We start from the raw sequence: 20943 nt of genomic DNA on the forward strand, positions 1-20943 counted from the left end.
GCCCAGTATTACTTCCATATGAGGGGGCTGGACGGAAGGACAGAGCTGGACCCCTGACTAGCGCCTCTGCCCTGGGGGCGCTGGCCCCTGCACTGGGGGCTGCCCTGCCCTGGGCCCGGGGTGCAGCCACCTGGTGAGGCTGGGAAGCCATGAACATGTCTGTGTGCCATGTCCACGCAGCGACCATGAAAGCAGGGGCCCAGGGGATGGGGTGCGTCCATGGTGCAGCCTCTGAGCAGAAACCGAAGGCCTGTGGGACCCGGCCCAGAGAACCCCTATCCTGGGGGCAGAACAAGTGGGTTGGGCTGGAGGAGGCTGGGGAGGGCGGGCAACGACCTGGGGCTGCAGGCGTTTTGGGGACTCTAGCTCCTACCGGGAGGGAGGAGGGTGGGCACGGGGGGCTTCTTAGGGGGTGGCTGGGCCTGGCTCTCAGTTCTAGGGATCCTTTGGCTCCCCATGGAAGATACACTATGGGGGGCATAAGAGCAAGACCTGCCAGGAGGCTGTGGCCAGTGCCCCGGGCGGCTGGATGGGGACAGGGGTGCGAGTGCCTGGGTCCTGGGTGGGTTGGCAGGAGAGCTGAGAGTGTCTGCTCATGGCTGGGTGGAGTGTGAGGGGGCTGCCAGGAGAATCCTGGGGTTTCATCTGGAGCCCCTAGAGGAGGGGCTGCCGGTTCCTGAGAGCAGGGGAGATATGGGGAAACACGTAATGAACGTGCTGGAGGGGCATCCAGAGTGGATGTCGTGGAAATGCACATCTGGGGTCCCAGGGGGAGGAGCCAGGGGCATCACGTGACCATGAGGCAGAAGGACACACCCCTGCATCCCAGTACAGAGACCTAGGCGCTTGAACTCTGAGGCTGGGGACCAGGAGGAAGAGTCAGTGAGGTGAAGGGAACTGAGAAGAGGTGTCCTGCAAACCCAGGAGGCCTGGCACACCCCTGTCAGCCCACCCAGGTTTTCAGAGATTATTGATGTATTTGGACGTTTCCTATCACCTCTTAAATTTCAGTTTGCTCTACGTTTTCTCATTCATTTTTCTTGTTTTTGCCTTTATTCAGATTGATAGCAAACGCTCACTCGACCGGAGGAGGGTTTAGTGACTCTCAGAACCCCTGGTCTCCACGTCCTGGTCCCTCATCTGTTGCAACTACTGGGAGTTCTTGTTCTGGGTTCATACATATGTGTGTCCATGTTTCTTTTCTTTGGTCTTAGTTTTTTCTTAAGACAGCAACAAACTTTATAAAGTTATAGTTTTAATCTTTCTTTTTTTCTTCTTACATCTCTTGCAGCTTTTCTGGGTTTGTTTCTTTATATTTTGAGGTTTCCTCCAAAAATGTTTTCATTGTGGGTTTTGTTGGCAAATCTTTTGAGACCTTGTAAGAATAGCTTTATTATGCCCTCAAAATAGTTTGTTCTTTCAACTATTGTGTACCTACTATTTCTACTTTCTTCTTTTTTCAGGGTATTTTTTTCTTTTTCCTATTGCTAATGTCTTCCATTATTTTTAAAGGGTATTTGTCATACTTATTTCAGATAATTTGTCCTAACACTTCTGCTTCAGATGTTATAAGCTCCCTGGTTTGTGGCTCTTTCTTTGTGATTTTTAAACTTCTTGGGTGTTCAGATTTCTTGACTCGGAGCTCACTTCCCCCTAGAAGTGAATTAAGTGATCTTTGGAGGAAAATACATCATCCAAGCCTCTATTTCCATGCATGGCATCCAAAACACACTCAAACTTTCCAACCATACCAAGGACCAAGTGGCCAAAAACCTTGGGACAAAGAGACAATGTAAACAGTATCAAATGTGAACAGATGCTGGACTTGCCAGATATGGATTTTAAATTAACTGTTTTTAACCCTTCCCTGCCAGTTTTTAACAATTTAACTAACTATTAATATATAAACAGAAATATGACAGGATGCCCAATTTCACAGGAGAACTGAAATCATTTTTTTAATCAATGGAAATACTAGAGCTAAATCTACATTAATTGAAATTAAGTACTTGAAAGGTGGATTTAGTGATGGGTTAGAGCACAGAATAGAGGTCAGTGAACTGGCAGAGAGGTCGGCAGAAAATATCAAAAAGAGCATAAAACCACCTGAGATTTAGTGAAAAGCTATAACGTGCATGGATGGGAATCCCAGAAGGAGAAGAGAGAGAACGAGGGGCAGGAAATATTTGAAGAAACACTGGTCAAGAAATTCCCAAGAAAATGGAAGACATCAAACCACATATTTGTGAAAATCTACAAACATGAAGCAAAATGGACACGAGGAAACCACCCCTGGGCACATCATAGTCCAACTGTCAGAAATGTAAATAAAGGGAAAATTGTAAACAGGGTTACAGACAGCTGACTTCTTCACAAAATGATGGAAGTTGGGAGACAATTGAAGGGTATATTTAAAATCCTGGGGAAATAACAGCTCACCTAGAATTCTCTATCCAGTTAAAATGCTTTTTGAGAATAAATATGAAGTTAAGATATATTAAAATGAACAAAAATTGAGAGAATTTTCCAATAGCAATTTTCACTAAAATAAATGTTAAAGGAAAATTTTCAGGCAGAAGGGAAATCTTGTTTTTTTAAAGAAAGATAAGAGAAAATTGTGGAAAACAATAGAAAGGGTGCATATGCGGGGAAACCCAGATGACTGCTGACTGACTGCAGCAATACAATATCTCATAGAATTTAAATAAATGTAGAATTAGGACACAGAAAGAAAAAAAAAAAGCTAGGATAGGTAAATGGGATTCAAGAGTTGAAGTGTGCTTGCTTTGTCCAGGAGGCTGAGTACTAACTCTAATTTATCAAGGATACATGGGGGAAATCACTAAAAGAAAAATAGGAATCGTATTTAGGGGAAATAATAAGAGATATTTAGATATTAGTCAAAATCTGTCAGAGAAAGATTTAAAAGGGACAGAGGAGACCACTACAAAGCAAACTGTAATATGATAAATTTGACACAAATGTACCATTAATTACACCAAAAATAATTATTATTTCGTTAAATCATTAAAATACATTAATCCTCTAACTGAAGCCAAAGATTGTCAGGCTGGATTACAAAAAACAAAACAAACAATTGTTCCTCCAAGTGACACATGTAAATGTGAGTACATCAACATGAAAGGATGGGGAAAGGTACACCATGCAAACAGACAAAAATCAGTAGAAATATTGAAGATTTGAAAATCATGATAAACAAATCTGACCTGGTTGACATGCATAGAACCCTGCATCTAATCGATGACTGCAGTATACACTTTTTTTTCCAAGTGCACAAGGAACATTTACCAAAACTGATGACGTTTTGCATCCCTCAACAAATTTTGAAGTATTGAAAACATACAATACTCTATGACCACATTGAAATTAACCTAGAAATCAGTAACCAAAAGATACAAAGCAGGGAAATCCCAAATGTTTGAAAATAACATGATAAAGTTCTAAATGATCCATTAGTCAAAGAGAAGTCCCAATGGAAATTAGGAAATATTTTGAATGGGATGATGATAAAAATATGAAGTATAAAAACTTGTGTGACATAGTTAAAGCTATACTGAAAGGAAAATGTACAACTTTGGGGAATTTCCTGGCAGTCCAGTGGTTAGGACTCAGTGCTTTCATTGCTGTGGTCCCAGGTTCGATCCCTAGTCTGGGAACTAAGATCCCACAAGCTGCAGACAAAAAAAAAAAAAACAAAAAAAGAAAAAATGTATAACTTTAAATTGCATATATTAGGCAAAATGCTGAATATCAAAGAAATAAGTACTTTACTCAAGAATTTGAGAAAATATTGCCAAAATCTCGGCTTCCCTGTGCACCAAGGCCAAACAGAAATACGGAGACAGGGATTTTGGAGGAAGAGAGAGATGGCTTTATTCTTCTGCCAGGCAGAAGGGAAGACACAGCCGGCTAGCGCCTCAAGAACTGGGCCCGCCCTCCTTGAGAATCAGGGAAGATTTTATACGTGGGGCTCTCGCAGTCCGGGGTATAGGATGAGGATCGAAGTAGTGAAGGTCTTGCATTCCTCTTTTCCTTTGCATCATTTCAAAACAGTCATAGCTGGCATCAGGCTGCCCGGTAATTGGGGTCCGGCAGTCTGGTAATTGCGTCCGTTTGCCTCTGGTTTATTGGGGGTGCCGGTGATCTTGTTTCTGAAATGAAAAAACTACAGGGGTGATTTGTTACGAGGGACATATAGAATGTAAGCGCCGGGACATAATAATGTTAGGGAGTGAGAGGCACAGGATGTAACTCATACAGAGTTAGGGGTGATGGGTGCCAGAGGTAAATTACATAGTGTCAGGGAGTGAGGTTAGCTTTGTAAAGTATAAATCTAGTTACTACAAATCAGTGACAGTTAAACAAGGAGCGATTTACTCTTTCAGGCCAGGCTGTGTTTCTTCTCTAGCTGGTTTGCCGTTCCCTTTGTTTTCCGTGCTGTCAGGAGAAGAAGAAAGAAAACTCTCACTTCTATTTACATTGCAACAAAAAGAACAGAAAATTAAACAATTACACTCAATTAATTAGAAAGAAGAATACAGCAATGATAAAATCAGTAATTAATGAAATATAAATCATACAGGAGAAAAAAAATCAATAGCCAAAGATTGTTTGCTTGAAATAGAATAATAAAAATAAAATGATAAAATCCTAGAAAGTTTAATCAAGAGGAAGATAGGGAGGCACAATTAACAGTGTCAAAGATGAGAATGGAGACATCACTAAGGATCCCACAGATATTGACTCACGAAAGGACGTGCTGAACAATTTATGCTAATAATCCTGACGACGTAGATAAATTGAACAAATTCTGAAAAATGCAATGTGCTGAAACTAATACAAGAAAAAAATTTAAGTCTAAATAGTCCTACTGGGGCTTCCCTGGTGGTGCAGTGGTTAAGAATCCGCCTGCCAATGCAGGCGACACGGGTATGAGCCCTGGTCCGGGCAGATCCCACATGCCACGGAGCAACTGAGCCCGTGCACCACAACTACTGAGCCTGTGTTCTACAGCCCATGAGCCACAACTACTGAGCCTGTGCTCTAGAGCCCAAGAGCCATAACTACTGAGCCCGAGTGCCACACTTCTGAGCCCACACACCACAACTACTGAAGCCCACATGCCTGGAGCCCGTGCTCCGCAACAAGAGAAGCCACCACAATGAGAAGCCTGCGCACTGCAGCCAAGAGTAGCCCCCATTCGCCACAACTAGAGAAAGCCCACATGCAGCTACGAAGACCCAACGCAGCCAAAAATAAATAAATTAATTTTAAAAAAAACCACCATAAATAGTCCTACTAAAAACATTCCCACAAAAACTCCAGATCCACTTGGCTTCACCAGTAAATTCTTCCAAATGCTGTGGAAGAAATGACATCAGTCTTACACAAACTCTTCTAGGGAAGAGAGAAAAAAGAGGTGATACTTCACAACTTGATTTAAGAGAACAGAATGACCTCATTATTCATATCTGACCACAAGGTCATTGCAAGAAAGAAACATTACAGCAATCACTGACATGAGTATGGACACAAATGTGCTTTAAAATTAGCAAATCACAGTCAACTGTGTATGCAGCTATACACCATAGCCAATTGAGGTATAATCCGAATATGCAAGAATGGTAAAACATTAAAAAAAAAATCAATATAAATAGTATGCAATCAAACAAACAAGAAATGCTACAACATGGATGAACCTTGAGGATATTATGCTGAGGGAAATAAGCCAGTCACAAAGAGACAAATACTGTGTGATCCCACTTATACGAGGTACCTAGAGTCATCAATTCATAGAGATGGAAAGTAGGTGGTGGGTGCCAGGAACCAAGGGGGGGAGAGGCTTATTGTGTAATGGGTACAGGGTTTCAGTTTTGCAAGATGAAAAGAGTTATGGAGATGGATAGTGGTGACGGTTACACAACATTCTGAATATATTTAATACCACTGAACATACACTTAAAATCACTAACGTGGTAAATTTTATGTGTATTTTACTAAAATTTTAATTTTTTTTTATTTTTTATTTTTTTGGCCACGCCATGTGGAATGCAGGATCTTAATTCCCTGACCAGGGATGGAACCCATGTCCCCTGCAGTGGAAGTGCGGAGTCTTAACCACTGGACCGCCAGGGAAGTCCCAACTTTTTTTTAATTGGAAAAAGTAATAAGGGGAAATAGCTATGGAAAGAGAGTAAATTTTTAAAAATCAGAATTGATTATTGTCAAAATCAATTTAAACCTCTGTCAAATGGAAAACTTTATAGAAAAATATACTTTACCAAACGGAACTTGAAGACATATAAACTTTAAATAGACCACTTTCCATGGAAAAAAATAGTGGAATCTGTCAAAGACCTACCTCTGAAAAAAGCACCAGACCTGCCCTTTAAGCTGTTTCAGAGCACAGAATAGGAATAGACAATTCTAGATTCTTTTTACAAATTGCATATAACATCAAAGTCTGGAATGCATCAAAAATAAAACAGGCCAATCTTGCATCATGAATATTGTTGCAAAAGTCTTTTTAACATCTTAGCTAACAGAATCCAGCAACACATTAGGGCCAAATGGGGCTATGATGATCAGATATTAGAAGTCCTGCAAATATCATAATATGTTCTCAATAGATGCTGAAAAGCCAACTGACATATTTCAAGGATAACTTGTCTCTTTTGTAAAAAGGGGGGGCAGACTTGTGTTTTCTTGTATAACATTTCTTGTATGTAAATTAAAAGAAAAAAACCTCTGGAAGCATGCACAAAAAAGTATTACAGCTGATTACCTCTTGAAGGAATGGAACTGGGAAAGTTAGCAGGGGGGATAATTTTCACTCTCTACCTTTCTATATATTTATTAAACCATATGGATATATTATTCAGAACTGTTAACTAAATAATAAAAGAGTCAATTTATGCCAACAATGTAGACAAGAAAGTGAAGAAAGGGAAGATTATAAACTAAACACTGATAAATTCAAGAACCTAAGTAAAACAGAAACATTTCTGGGAAAATAAAGAATGCCAAAATTAGTGTGAGAAGAAACAGAAAATGTGATAGTCCAATACCCACTGGAGAATTAGGGCTGCAATCAGAGACTTAGGGCCACCAAGGCCACAGCCCACACCATGTCAGATGCACTTTCTTACCCTCTTCTATGGGACACGCAGCAGAGAAGCTGGTGCACTTTTCCAAGACCAGGAGCAAAATAAGGGTGACCTCCATCCCCACTGCGTTTCAAAAGAGCTTTGTAGGTTCCTGACTCCAAAGTAAAGGAGTTAGGAGTAGACGGATGATTGGATCATCTACAGACAATGCACAGGATCGATCGACAATCTGACCTAACCCAGGAGGAAGTCAGTATTACAGTGTTATCCTTCTGCCAGCAGCAGCCAAGTTTAATGGGGACAGACTCTCCAGAACTGTGAAATAGGAAGAGGGGCTGTTCTTGCCGATACTGACTCCGAGACATGGCGTGGCAATAAGGCAGGGGGTTGGTTTGCAAGGACAGGCAGGGAGAGCCAAAGTGCAGCCCCACATGTGGGACCAGCTCTATGCCAGATGCAGGCCAGATATCCACGGAGAAAGGTGCCCGGTCCAGTCAGAGGTGTGAACACTGGCTACTACCTGTGGCATCCCTGCCTCACACCATATGCAAAAAGGGGGAGCTGGAATAAAGCTCCAAAAGTGAAGTCATAATCCTTAAAGCTAACAGGGGAAAATGTAAGACTGCCTTCACAACCCAAAAACCACAAACCGTAAGGTGAAAACCTGCTGGGTTTGCCTGCGTCAAAGTTAGATGCGTGTGTTCCGTGGAGGACATTGTAGGCAACACTGTGGATGAGCAACAGGCGGAGGGCAGCCGTTTCCATCATCAAAAACCTGCCAGCGTCTGCCCTGAAGAGCCCACCAGAGCTCCTGCCCACCACCAGGCAGGGGGAGCCAGGACTGGGCAGAGGAGGTGGGTGGGCGATGCACAGAGGGGCACCCAGGTGAACGAGCAGCCTCGCCTGTGACGGGGAGCGGGGGCAGGCAAGAGCAAGCAGCAGGCTGTCACTTCACGCCCACCGGACGGGGGGAGAAGGCGGGGTGCTGGGAAGCACCGCCCAGCGGGGGGACCGGCATTGCTGGCATCTGGAGGGCAATGGAGAAGAACCTGGGTGATGGGCACTTACCCTGCCCCCGGGGCACCATCGGGGGATGCAGGCAGAGGGCCAGAGAGACGGGCTCGCGTATCACTGCCACCTTCTCTGGGGAGGAGCGTGGTGGTGGCCACTGGCTGAAGGTGAGGGGGTGCCTAACCCGCCCCCAGAGGCAGTGAGCAGGGCAGCCCTTCACCTCTGCGCACGTGGCAACCACTTGGCCTGCTTTTAAGACATGCGGCACCCAGGCTGCACCCCAGATGCCATCATTCACAGTCTCTGGGGCTGGGACCAGGCATCAGTTTGTTCTGAAACCCCAGGCTATTCCAAACGCAGCAGGTTTGAGAATCAGCAAACCGGCTGTGTGGACAATAGCGTAAATCTGGACGTAGTTTTAAAAACAGTGTTAAGTTTAAAAAATCAACAGTTCTGAGTAAGATCATTGCAAATATCAATTATGCCACTAAAATCAGTTCAGGAAGCACCCTGTGTGTTTGCACGGTTCATACACAAACAAGGACATACCCAGTCGCATTGGGGGACTACGTGGAACTCGCTGGAGGAACGGGGCAGGGCATAAAGCAGTGTAGCTGAACCAGAAGTGACCCACTAGGAGGACAGCGCACGTTCCAGAAGTGAGAGGTTTGATGAACTCTGCACCCAAGCTCAAAAAGTAAGCAAAAGGAGGAAGTGAAACCATAAAGGATTAGAATAAAATATGGATGGGTATTTTTACATACTGTAATCAACATATCAGTTTTGGCATAAGACATGAAGAAGAGATCAGTGTTATTTTCAGTGTTAAAACCATTTTAGGGCTTCGCTGGTGGCACAGTGGTTGAGAATCTGCCTGCTAATGCAGGGGACACGGGTTCGAGCCCTGGTCTGGGAAGATCCCACATGCTGCGGAGCAACTGGGCCCGTGAGCCACAACTACTGACCCTGCACGTCTGGAGCCTGTGCTCCGCAACAAGAGAGGCCGCGATAGTGAGAGGCCCGCGCACCGCGATGAAGAGTGGCACCCACTTGCCGCAACTAGAGGAAGCCCTCGCACAGAAACGAAGACCCAACACAGCCAAAAATAATTAATTAATTAATTAATGAAAAAAACAAAACAAAACAAACATTTTAAAAAGCTCCGTCTCTTCACACCCGACCTGAAATGCTGTCTCAATCAACAGTAAATTCCTGAAATCCTGGAATCCACTGCCGGCTTCACACCCCTGTCACACAGAGTTTCATATATTTTAACATCTCTTAGGGAAAGTCACTCCTTCTTACTCTGTCTTTTTAGGACTTCCCTGGCTATTATTGGATTCTTTTTTCCAAATAAACTTAAGAATTATTTTGTTACAAGTTTCCAACAGCGACCATTGGGATTCACTTTACAGGCCAATTTGAAGGATGTTCACTGAACACTGGGGACAACAAGTGTCCCACCCTCTCACGTGGCCTCTGGTGTGTTTGCTTTACTCTTTGTCTTACTGAACATTTAATAAAGCTGGTACCATATGCTCTTGAAGCCCAAATGAATGAACTGGATCTTTCCTGCACATCACCACGCACAGGTACGGGGATGCCACATCGCAGCCCCCGTGGCAGTTCTGTGGCAGCACCCGTAGCCCGGCCCGCACCTTCAGCAAACAGCCGCTCTTCACACTGGGAGGCGGTCGGGGCACCACGTCTGCTCGAGACCCTGTCTTTGTCCACGAGGCCCCTGTGACAAGGGCAGGAGGGGTGCTCTCAGGCAGGTTGTGCTGGGGACCTGGGTGCTGGTGATGAGAGAGTCAGGCTCAGAAACGAGGAGCCCACATCCGCACATGACTCCTCCCAAATCAAGTCGCATTTGCAGACAGTTGCTGGGACGGGGTGTAGCCATCAGAGGGGTGGTGAGGGCCCAGCGGGGTGTGGACCCGCCCCGTCTGGCTGATCCACAGGGACCCGCGGGGTGGCTCCTGGAGACCTGCGTTCCTTTCGTGCATTTGCTTTTGGTTTTCTTATTTTCATGCATTTATCAACATATCAGTTGTTCCTTCCCTACAGCAAGGATGACGAGAGCAGTTCTCAAGCCGCCGTCCACTCTCCTCTGAATGGCCGTCAGCCGGGAAGTCACAGGCTCTGCGGCTTGCACGGCAAACATTTGCTTTGTCTTTGTGGGCTCTGCCTTTTAAAACAGGAATAAGTAAAAATTGTTCTGGTTCACTTGATATGCTTTCTTTTCCTCTCGACTTTGGTAGGAATTGTTTCTTCCTGCTGCCATCGAGCTTTAAAAGATGCCGTCAGAGGAAACGTCAGCCTGCTCCCCGTGAATGCCGCAGCGGCGTGAAGTGGGCAGAGAAGGGGGGGCTCAGGCCAGAATGTGTCTGTAAAAACAGCCGAGTCCAAACATTTTCAAATAAAGGATTCAATTGTGCTCCTGTATTCCTCTTGTGCCGTCTTGGCTGGAGGGCCTCGTTAAACGCTCTCCTGGAAAACAATGCGTTCCTCTCTCTTCTCTCGGGAGCACTTTGGACGCCCCTGCAGCTCATAAAGGGCCCTCTGTGGGGCTGAGGCTGCGGAGGTGATGGGAGATGGGCCTGGGGGGGCACACCCGCCTCCCCCCCCCAGCTTCCACACCCCGCAGTCCCTCAGGGGAGGGCTGTGGGCGGCCGTGGACCCTCGGGGTGGCAGCGGCAGGCGAGGCCACGACAGTGGAATGGACCCGAGCGCCCGAGTCACGTGGCCTGGGCAAACGCACCGCTGCCCGGAAGGGGAGTCTTCTCCGTGAACGGCGCCCAGTCCACCAAGCCTCCGCACGGGAGGGGAACACGGACCTCGACCCACACTGCACATCAAAAACGAAAATAAGTTTGAAATGGATCTGAAAGGACACAGGAAAATAGCCTCATGACCCGGGGGCAGATTTCTCAAACCGGACAGAGACAGCATGGCTCATAGAAGAAAAGAGGGATGAATGGGACAGTGTGAAAGTTGAGAACGTCTGTCCGTCCAAGACTCCAGGGAGGGGAGTCCAGCCCCAGCCTGGGAGACTCTGGGACACGCGGGTCTGACGCGGGCGGCTGGAGCCCGTCAGGAGGGAGCTCACTCCGGACAAGAAGGCAGACAGCCCAGCACATCCAGGGGCTTTCCAGGCGACAGCAAGGGGCTCTGTGTCCCAGTAAGCCGGGAGACACAGCTCAGACCACAACAGCAGACTCTGCAGAGGCCGGGTGGCTGGTGGAGCCCGAGGGGCAGGGATGGGGGGCCGCGGGAGGGGAGAGTCGGGGCTCCCGCCGAGGCTGCACCCCCGGCGGCTGAGCTCAGGGCCTGGCCACCCCCGGACGGAAGCTGCACCGACCAGAAACCAGAGCGGAGACCGGCCCGCCTCCCGGGCAGGGGCGGGGGCAGGTGGGGGGAGCAGCCCTCGGCGAAGGCAGGGACCGGGGAGCGGGCACCACTTCTGTCTCGGGTTAATCAAGCTGCATGCGGGAGCCACGCTCCCGAACGTCTACCCGCGTCTAACGGGAGAAACAGACGCACAGATGCTCCCCGAGGGCGCAGCACCTTCATTCCCGAGGAAACCACGGGTGTGTCTGGTGCGGAGCCGTCCGCCCGCCCCCCGCACCAGAGTGAGTGGGCTGCTCCTGGCCCTGATCGGTTCCCTCGGGTGAAAAGGGATTGGGAACTAAAAACACACGGTGAAGACGTTCTCAGGGGCGCTCAACCACCCGATTCCAGGTTGGGGCTCCCAGGGCCACGGGCAGCCGAGCAAGGCTGCCTGCTGTGTCTGGGCAGCCGCATCCCCGGCCGGAGCCCCCGCTGCGGTGTGTCCCGTGCAGAAAGAAGCAGCGTCTCACCCTGCAAACGGCTCCGTCCACACTGACGCTCGCCATACACTCTGTCTCTGTCTGTCTGTCTGTCTCTGTCTGTCTCTGTCTCTCTGTCTCTCTCTGTCTCTGTCTCTCTCTCTGTCTCTGTCTGTGTCTCTCTCAGCCTGGGCAGGGCTCAGTCTGCTCTGGGAGCTGCCGTGAGGGTGTGGGTGAGAATGGGAATGAAATTCAGCAGGAAGAATCCATGATTCCCTGAAACTCCTCAGAGGAACTTGTGGTCCCTGGGAAGAGGTGGCATCAAGGCATCCGTGCACGTTTCCCAAGGTCACCTCTGCGCCCATCTGAATACACGTGCATCTGAATGCTGGATGCAACGGGCAGAACCCCCAAAGACCTCCGCGTTCTAATCCCCGGACCCGGGAGCAGATACGTTAGGCTACGTGGCAAAGGGGGATTAAGCTCTGACCAGCTGGCCTCGAGGTGGGGACGTGATCCTGGGTCATCGGGGTGGCCCGGTGCAGTCACAGGGGTCCTTCCGGGGCGGGGGGGAGACAGAGAGTCAGACGGTGCACTCAGCTGCGCTGCCGGCTCTGAGATGGGGAGGGCTGCGAGCCCGGGGCCGCGAGGGGCCTCAAGAAGCTGGGAAGGGCGGGAATGGAGTCCCCCCTGTAGCCCCAGGGGTCCGGCCCCCTGCACACCTGGAGCGGAGCCCAGTGAGACCTGTTTTACTTGTGGCCTCCGGGGCAGTGGGGCAAGAAATGTGACACTCATACCTGGTCACCAAGGGCTCGGCCAAGCAATCCATCAGGATGGGGACCTGGAGGGTGGGGAGGGGAGGGCACGGGGGAGGGGGACAGACCCGAGTCCTCCTCCTCCCTCAGGGTCCTCTCCCTGGTACTTCCCCAGGGGCCCCTCCCGCCAGGCCGCAGCCCAGTTCCCAGAGAAGGTCAGGGTCTTGGTCTTCAGGGGCAGCCGGGCCCACGGCCAAGGGGTCGAAATAAGCGCTGCCCTACCGACTCCAGGCAGTCTGTGCTCCTGCGGCCCCTAACGTCTCACACACACGTCCACTTTGTGTCCAGAATGGTTTGCAGTTGCCATAGACACGGGGCCTGTGGTGGCTGGTGCGGGGAGCTGCCCCTCGGGGCCGCCCTGCCTGGTGTCCCCGTGACCCCTCGCCTGCCCCGTTCTCCCGGGGGATGTCAGACGCCCGGCAGTGCACCTGGGCGGGGCGGCAGCTTCGCACAGGGCTGCCCGGTGATGCCCACTCCAGGCCGGAACGCCTGCTTATCTCCCAGAGCCTCGGGTTCATCCCCTCCCCTCTCTCCGCTCCAGCTGACGCAGCTGGAGGGCGGGGGGCGCGTCCCCATGAGGGCAGGGGGCAGAGGGCACATGGGATACTAAAGGGGACGCAGACAAACCCCGTGCCCACGTGTTCACACAGCCGAACGTGCAGACAGCCCGCCTTCCCCAACTGATGCTTGGGTAAGCCGGGTGTGGTCCCCCCCTGCAGCGGGATCCCCCGGCCGTAAAGAGGGACGGGCTCTGGTGAAGCCCCGTCATGGAGGAGCCTCGGAAACACCGTGGAAGAAGCCAGACGCACATTCCATGAATGTGAAATGTCCGGAACAGGCAAATCGCAGAGGCAGGAAGTGAGTGGGTCAGCGCTGCAGGGGCTGGGGGAGGGGTGGGGAGAGGCGGGGTTTCTCTTCGGGATGATGGAAATGCTGTAGTCTTGGATCCAGTTGATGGCTGTGCAGTTCAGTGACGAGACGGAAACCACTGGAACATGCACTTGACATGGGTGAGTGGTGTGACTTGTGAATCATATCTCAATAAAGCCATTAAAATGTTAACAAGACCTCTGAAAATAATAATGTTCCCACAACTAGAAAAAAATTAATGTAACATTTTCCGGTAGATTTTAAAAGATCAAAACAGTGTATGCTCAGTGTAGAAAAATTTTTAAATACAGAAAGCTACAAAGAAGGACATTAAAACCACACCTACACCTTTCAGTGTAGGTACCACGTGTTTTCTGGTTTTACGTCTGACTTACTCATGTAAAATTATGAGCGTCTCCTGTGTCATCAGAAAGTTTCTCCGACGGCATTTGTACGTCTGCGTGGGCGTCCGTGCTCCGGTCACCAGGGTCCACCAGCTCGTTCCCGCTCGTCCCTCCCGGTGTGTCCCAGGCCTTCGCTGCTGTCAGGACAGCCGGGAGGAACGTCTCCAGGCAACAATCCTTCTGTTCAGTGGTTCCTTAGAAATGATATTTAGAAGTAAAATTATTGAATGAAAGAAAATGGACTGTATTTTAAAGACCTTTGAAGAAAAAAGGCAGTAAGCGTCCCCAGGCTGTGGGCTCCTTCGGGCCCTAGTGTGATCGACGGCACCTCAGTGAACCTGGTGGATTCTGGCCTGAGTAACGCCGCCCGTCTCTGACTGTCATTTGGCCACAGCAGACAGCGAGCTGGCTGTTTTCTGTGGAACGACCTTACCGAGGTTGAAACAACAGCAGGGGTTAATTCTCTTTCCTCCTAGACAACATCTGTCCGCTTGCTCCTGGGGCCTGCCTGCTCCTCCATCTCCTGGCAAGGGCGTTTCCGGGGCCCCAGTGGGACGCTGCGGGGAGCCAGGGCCGCCAGCTGGCCCACGGCCAGCAGGGACGGTCCCAGAGCACCCCCCGAGCAGGACCACGCAGACGCCCCTCTGGGGGCTCCTGTGTGTCTCACCTGGCCCTTCCCGGCCTGGGGGAGCGCGTTATCACCCTGAGATGGCCCGGAACTCACCCGGGGGCCACCTGGGGTCCGAAGCCAGCTGCACCCCCTACTGCCCCGGGCCCGGGATCATTTCCCTTCTCGGACCTGGTCTCAGAGAAAGCTCCAGGGCTAGTGGGGGAGGGCAGGGAGCCTGCAGCGCCAACGCCTCCCCAGCAGGGCTGGGCGTGGGGCGGGGACCTCGGGAAACACCCGAGGGACCTCCCCCTCCACACCCAGGGCGGTCACAGCGGCGCCTCCCCGAGGTGCGTCTGGGTATTGCACCTGCTTTAGGCCAACAGTGCAACCCAGCAAGGGAAACCCTGCCGAGGACACGACCCCTCCGTCCAGAGCTCGGCATGCAGAAGCCCCCCCTGGGGTGGTCTCCGGGGCTCCGTGCTGGCCCGCCAGGTTGGTGTCCCCTCCGAGCCCTGGTCCGGCTGTTGAGGAGCAGGCAGGCCACAGGTGGCTGGCCCCCAGCCGCCTGGGCCTGAGCTGTCGGGGAGCACGTCTGTTAGGAGTTCACTCTTGCTTTTGAAGTTCAGGGGGAGGCCGTGACCTTTGGCTCTGACGCGCAAAGGGTCAGACGGCAGACGTGGGTGTCTGGGGAGGGGACGTGTAGCGGCTCCCTCTGTTCTTAAGGCCTGGAAGGCTTGGCGATGTTGTGTACAGGTGTGTGTGCACGCGTACATGTGTGTCTGCATGGGTGTCACGTGCATGTGTGTGTTGTGCGAACACCTGTGTGTGTGCACGCGTGCATGGGTGGGGGCAGGCGCTGGGCCACCCCTGGATCCTCCCGGCTTCCTGGCACCTGCTGGAGGGACAGAGGACGGACCAGCGACACTTCCGGGGGTGAAGGGCGGGCGGGGGGTGCAGTGCGGCTGCAGGGGCGGGGCCGGGTCTCCAGCGGGGAGGGAAGAGTGAGCAGGCAGAGGGAGCAGCTGAGACGGCCTTGTCCACAGGTTGGGCCCTGGCTTGGGGGTCCCTGTGCTCTGCGCAGGCCCCTGGCTTCCCCTCCACACCATGTACCAGCTGCCCTCTCAGCACGTGTGCAGCTGAGGGAAGTTTGGGGTAAAGGAACGAAAGAATAATATCTTTCCTTCCCCTTCAGCTTTTCTTGGGTCTGGGCCATTGGTGTCTTTAAAGCCAGAGAGAAGCTGTTTCTCTTTCTCTTCACTGAAGGAAGAACACCCACTTTTTCCAGCATGGCTTGTGTGGCTGATTTACAGAACCACCTGGAAAGAGAAAGGTCTGCCCGTGGGCTGTCCCCGCAGAGCCCCCGTCCCGCCTCCAGGCTGTGGAGGCGGCACGGGGGCTGGCGGTCCAGGGTCCAGCCCCCGATGGTCAGAGAACCAGCCCAGCGCTCGGGGTGCGGTCGCCGGAACGGAGGGTGGCGCCCAGAGCCCAGCTGCTGGGGTCGACGTCTGCCTGGTGCCGGTGAGACACCGGCCTAACCATCACGGCCCTCCGCGTCAGCTTTCACCCTGGACATCGACGGAGGATCTTGGTGCTTATTCTTGTTATGCCTTTAAAGCCAAATGAATAAAATTGTCCCCACCCAGGCCACGCAAACCCGAGTCCCATGCACTGGTCTAAAGAAAACAAAGCTCTCAAAGCATCTCCTGGGCCTCTCTTTCTGGAACTCCCCCTTCCCCTTGGCTCCCTAGTGGAGGCTGCCCTGCCTGGAGCTGCAGAGCTAGTCGGTCACCTCAGAACCAGAGTCAACTGCCTGAGCGCTGGCTAACCAGCTAACCAGCTAACCAGCTAACCAGCTAACCAGTCCTGTGAGCGAGACCGTCCCGCAGGGGGAATCCTTGCCCACCTCAACCCCACACACGGGTCCCGGAACGAACGCTCCCGGGCAAGAGGGGGCCACACTCTGCCACACTTCAAGCCTTCTCCTTACACTTGTAGTTTCTAAAAGTTTCCCCCCCATCTATTAAAAAAAAATGTGTTTATTGTAAAAAGAAGAAGTCCAGAACTGAAACAAAAGTCTCCCACCCCCAAGAGAAGTAACTTCTGCTAACAATTTAATGTGTGTCTTTCCAGAGCTTCCCCACGCAAATGCAGACAGAATGATTTTTGTACAAATAAGATTGTGGCAAGAATATGTTCTGAGACCGGCTGTGTTTTCTCTCAACAGCGAGTCCTGGACATTCTTCCTCACGAGTTGGTGCAGATCCTGACCGTTTTAAGGGCTGCGTGGTGTCCTGTCCGGTGGTGTGGTCACTGTGCTTCTTCCCGTTGGCGAGCATTAGGGCGTTTCCAACTATTTCATCCATTAAAAGCAGGGCTGCGATGAGGACACACACGTGCACATGCGCACACATGTGCACCCCCCAGGTGTGTCTGTAGGAGGAGGTCCCGTGGGCGGCGCCCCTGCTTCTCCGCGGAATCCTGGGCCTGACGAGGCCACCACGTTCCGGCCCGAACACCCCCCAGGGCGAGCCCGCCTGCTGGGAGAAGGGGTCGCCAAGCCCTGAGGCCCCTTCCTTCTCTGTCACGTGTGTCCAGTGCCCGCCCCAGACTCGAGGCCTCATCACCGAGATCAGCAGAACCCCCTGGGCTCGGCAATCAATGCAACAGGGCCCTGGCATTAACAGTTGTCAGAGGCCAGCGCTGGGCCGTGGACGCCAGCTTCTGAGAGGTGGACGGAGCGCCCGGCCCAGCCTGGGTCCTTCCAGGCCACCGTGAACATGGGGCTGAGCTGACTTCACGGCGCCCACAGGGACATTGACGGGACCACCAGAACCGAACTCTGTCAGCCTCATTCGGGGCAGCAGGTCCCAGTCTGCACAGCCGCCATGTGACCACAGTGGCCCCGGGGCGGACCCAGCGGGTCTGAAGGGTCAGGAAGCCTTGAACTAGGGAGGCTTGGGCCCCTCGGTGGGACCCCCATGGCCATGTCCTGGGAACTCCTCAGAGCGGCTGAGAGGCCCACTCCCGGAGGCCTGGGGGCCCCGAGGACTCGGTCGGGGAGCCGGGTGGCCTGCAGTGGACTCAACCGGGGGTCACTTTGCTCCCCTGCCACTTTCAGGGAGGAGGGGACACTTCCCGCGGCCTCCTCTTCAGGCCGACTGGCCACACAGGCAGGGGTCATCCTTTCTCTCTTTTCTGCCTCTTTCTGCAAATTCTTCTGGGCAGCACTTGCCCGGTGCTTCCCAGAAACCGGCCCCCAGGCGGTGAGAGCCCAGAACAAAGTTTTCCTGGGTCCCCGAGGAGGGAGGCTCCGGTGAAGGTCTGAGGGGCTCGCGGGGAGGCCGGCCCTCGACCTGAGAGGTTCTACTTTCTCCAGGGGGACTGACCACAGAGAGGCAGCACCTCAGCGGAGGGTGTCCCCAAGGGGGTTTGACTGCACGTCCAGGACCCTGAGACCCTCTGCACACCAAGGGGGCAGCCTGCCCTGTCCCCTTGAACCTGGGGGATTCTGATGACCTCAGAGAACAGAACACAGCACAAGGGACACCCCACCCCACCGACCTCAGGCCCAGGCCGGAAAAGACCAACCTTTCCCCTGCACACGCCAAGGGCCTTGGGCCTTCAGCACTTCCAGGCGTCCTGGTGTCCGGAGGAGGGGATGTGGCGCTTGGAGCCACCCACTCCTGGGGACCCCGGTCCGTCACCCCAGACGGAGAAACAAGCACAGGGGTAGCAGCTCGGACCACACCCTCGAGGTTCCTGCGAGAACATTTCAGGGGATCCGTCAGTCGTGGTTCCCACACGCCTCCCCCACCCAAGGCTGACGTCCACTTGCGAACTGCCCAGGACAGCTCCCTGCCCCGAGCTGAATCAACCTGATACGTCCAGGTTCCCCCCGTGGAGTCACGTGGGAATGCCTCCCCTTCTAAGCTGGACTTGGAAGATCCTCGGGGGCCCCCTTGGACCAGAGTATTTACCCCCACCGCCCTGGGCGTTTAGACTGCTCAATTCATAAAGTTTCTATTGACCACGTGGTATGAATGGGATGCCGTGTCCTGCTGGGTTCATACACTGAAGCCCTAACCTCTCCGTGAAGGTGTCTGGAGGTGACTCGGGGCAGGTGAGCCCGTGAGAGTGGGCCCTCCTCGGGGGTCAGTGTCCTCGTGGGGTCATGAGGGAGCCTCCGCTCTGTTCTCTGCCCGCGAGGCCACGGCGAGAAGGCGGGGTCTGCCCCCGGGAGGCCTCACCGGAACCCGACCCCGCTGGCACCCGGTCTCGGGCCTCCAGCCTCCAGGACCGTGAGAAATAAGACCCCCCAGCCTGTAGGTTTCTGTTAGAGCGGCCTGAAGGGGTTAAGACACACAGCCTCTCCAAGATTGTACATCCACCTGCAGGGGGAAGGACTCTCTGGAAGTCACCTGTGAGTGCAAGTGCAGGTGAGTCACCCTGAAAGGTTCGCTGGCTCTCTTCACTCACCCATTCACTCGTTCATTCAGCCAGCAAATGATTTCTGAGCACCTGCCCTGTCCGGGCAGTTGTGCAAACACTCAGATTCCCAGGCTTCATGGAACTTAGAGCGGCCGGAAGGTGTGTTCAGGCAGTAAACAAACACACAAGGAGGAGGGGGCTTCCTGGGGACCAAGGACGTGCCACCCAAGTGGCGGAAGTGAGGAGGGGCCACAGAGTGTGGAAGGAGCACTCCGGCTCTGGGACCACACGCGCGAAGGCGCCGAGGCGGGACCATGCTGGCACGTGTCCTACAGGCAACGAGGCTGGTGTTGCTGAAGCAGAGGGGGCGAGGACCCTGCAAGGGGGGTCCGGTCAGGGCGGGGCGGGGAGGTCTTGTGGGCTCTGAGCTGGGAAGTGGCCTTGCCACCCCGCTGGTTAGGGAGTCCCTACGCCTGGAGGGCTGGGCGGCAGCGGCAGGGACGTGGGAGAAGGCGGCTGCCCCGCCCGGGACAGAGCCCAGGAGGCCGGGCCACAAGCCGCCACGGGCTGTGAGGAGGGGCTGGACGGCACGTGGGCACTGCAGGCGGAGCACACAGGTCACCACAGGTGTGAGAGGCAGGAGCAGCTGGAAGTTTCTGTCGACTTGGGTGGGGAGAGGGGAGATTTGGGGGAACAGGACTTGGGCTGGGACCCTCCGCGAGTGTTGTCCCCCCAGACACCCAGGTTGGGCGCATGCAGGCTTTCCCTCTCCTCCCTGTGGTCACACACGGTGGCCTGGGGGTGCTCCTCAGCCGGGTGCCAGGGATGTCCTGGAGGGCACCGCCCGAAATAGGCCCGGCCCGTCTGGGCAGGTCTCTGGGCCTCAAAGGGGTCAGAGCCGTCCCTTCGAAGCAAATCCTTTACGTGCTGTGTGTCCTTGGCAAACTCAGAACAGGAGCAGTGCAGTGACGCGGAGAAAGCAAAGGCGGGCAGAGCGAGGGCGCCGGCTCAACCTTGGAGGGAGAAGGTGGCTTAAAGCTGGGGGACTCGGGGGCCCCTCTGGCTGCCTGGGGGAGGACGGCCCCCCGACACTCCCCCAGACGCAGCCCCGCTGGGACGAGGGTGACACCCGGGGCTCCACCTCCCCCAGGGGGAGAGCCGCGCCCACGCCGGGCCCCGCACAGGTAGGCAGGCGTCTTGGGTGCCAGACAAGCCCAGCGTCCTGCCTGCTGACGGCTGCCTTGCCTTATCCTCACCACCCATCTTTGGCTGGAGAGGCTATGATTATCCCCATTACAGGGGTGACAAGGCGGAGGGACCGCCCAGCATCACGGGGCCACGCAGAGCCCTGACCCCGGAGCCTCCCTCCCACTTGCTTGGCTACACACAGGCAGGCACCCCGGGGCCTTGAGAAACAGTGTACGGGGCTCGCACCGACCCACTGACTCAGACTCCTGGGAATCTGGGGGGCTCACCGGAGGCCGATGCCCCAGACACAGGATGAGAGAGGCGGGCGCCCCCGCCTGGCTGAGGAGGGAGCAGGTGCACAGCGGCCTCAGGACAGGGGTCACAGCAGTGTGAGGAGCCCCTGCCCTGGGTCCGCCCTGGGGCTGCCCGTTCTCCCACCTCCTGCATGCAGACACCATTCAGCGTGACGCTCGGGATACTGGAGGCCTCACCCAAGGTGTCCCCCATGCCCTACCCCGGCCAAGCTGCACTGGGGAGACAAGAGACCCTCTGTGACCACCAGGCAACAGGAGCCCGGAACATTCCGGATCTCCCCGTGCTCCTGGTCACTGGGGTTTCTCCCTGTGCTGAGTCACGGCCCTGTACCCCCGCCCCTTCCCGGCCAGGCCTGCCCGCCACGAT

The 20943-nt window shown here is 53.4% G+C and overlaps 2 long non-coding RNA genes across 2 annotated transcripts; one reads left to right on the forward strand and one right to left on the reverse strand.

Annotated features, from left to right (window-relative positions):
* Positions 1-1500: 1500 nt before the first annotated feature.
* On the reverse strand, positions 1501-14108 carry LOC309624137. The gene is made up of 2 exons (XR_014241782.1): positions 14028-14108; positions 1501-4458 (listed from the first exon to the last, which is right to left on the reverse strand). It is a non-coding gene; the product is annotated as an uncharacterized lncRNA (long non-coding RNA).
* LOC309624136 lies at positions 11651-19199 on the forward strand. Its single transcript, XR_014241781.1, has 4 exons — positions 11651-13772; positions 14513-15138; positions 15932-16234; positions 16871-19199. It is a non-coding gene; the product is annotated as an uncharacterized lncRNA (long non-coding RNA).
* The last annotated feature ends 1744 nt before the right edge of the window (positions 19200-20943 follow it).

This window comes from Balaenoptera borealis (genome assembly GCF_965194805.1).
Source record: "Balaenoptera borealis genome assembly, chromosome: 2".
Taxonomy (NCBI): domain Eukaryota; kingdom Metazoa; phylum Chordata; class Mammalia; order Artiodactyla; family Balaenopteridae; genus Balaenoptera; species Balaenoptera borealis.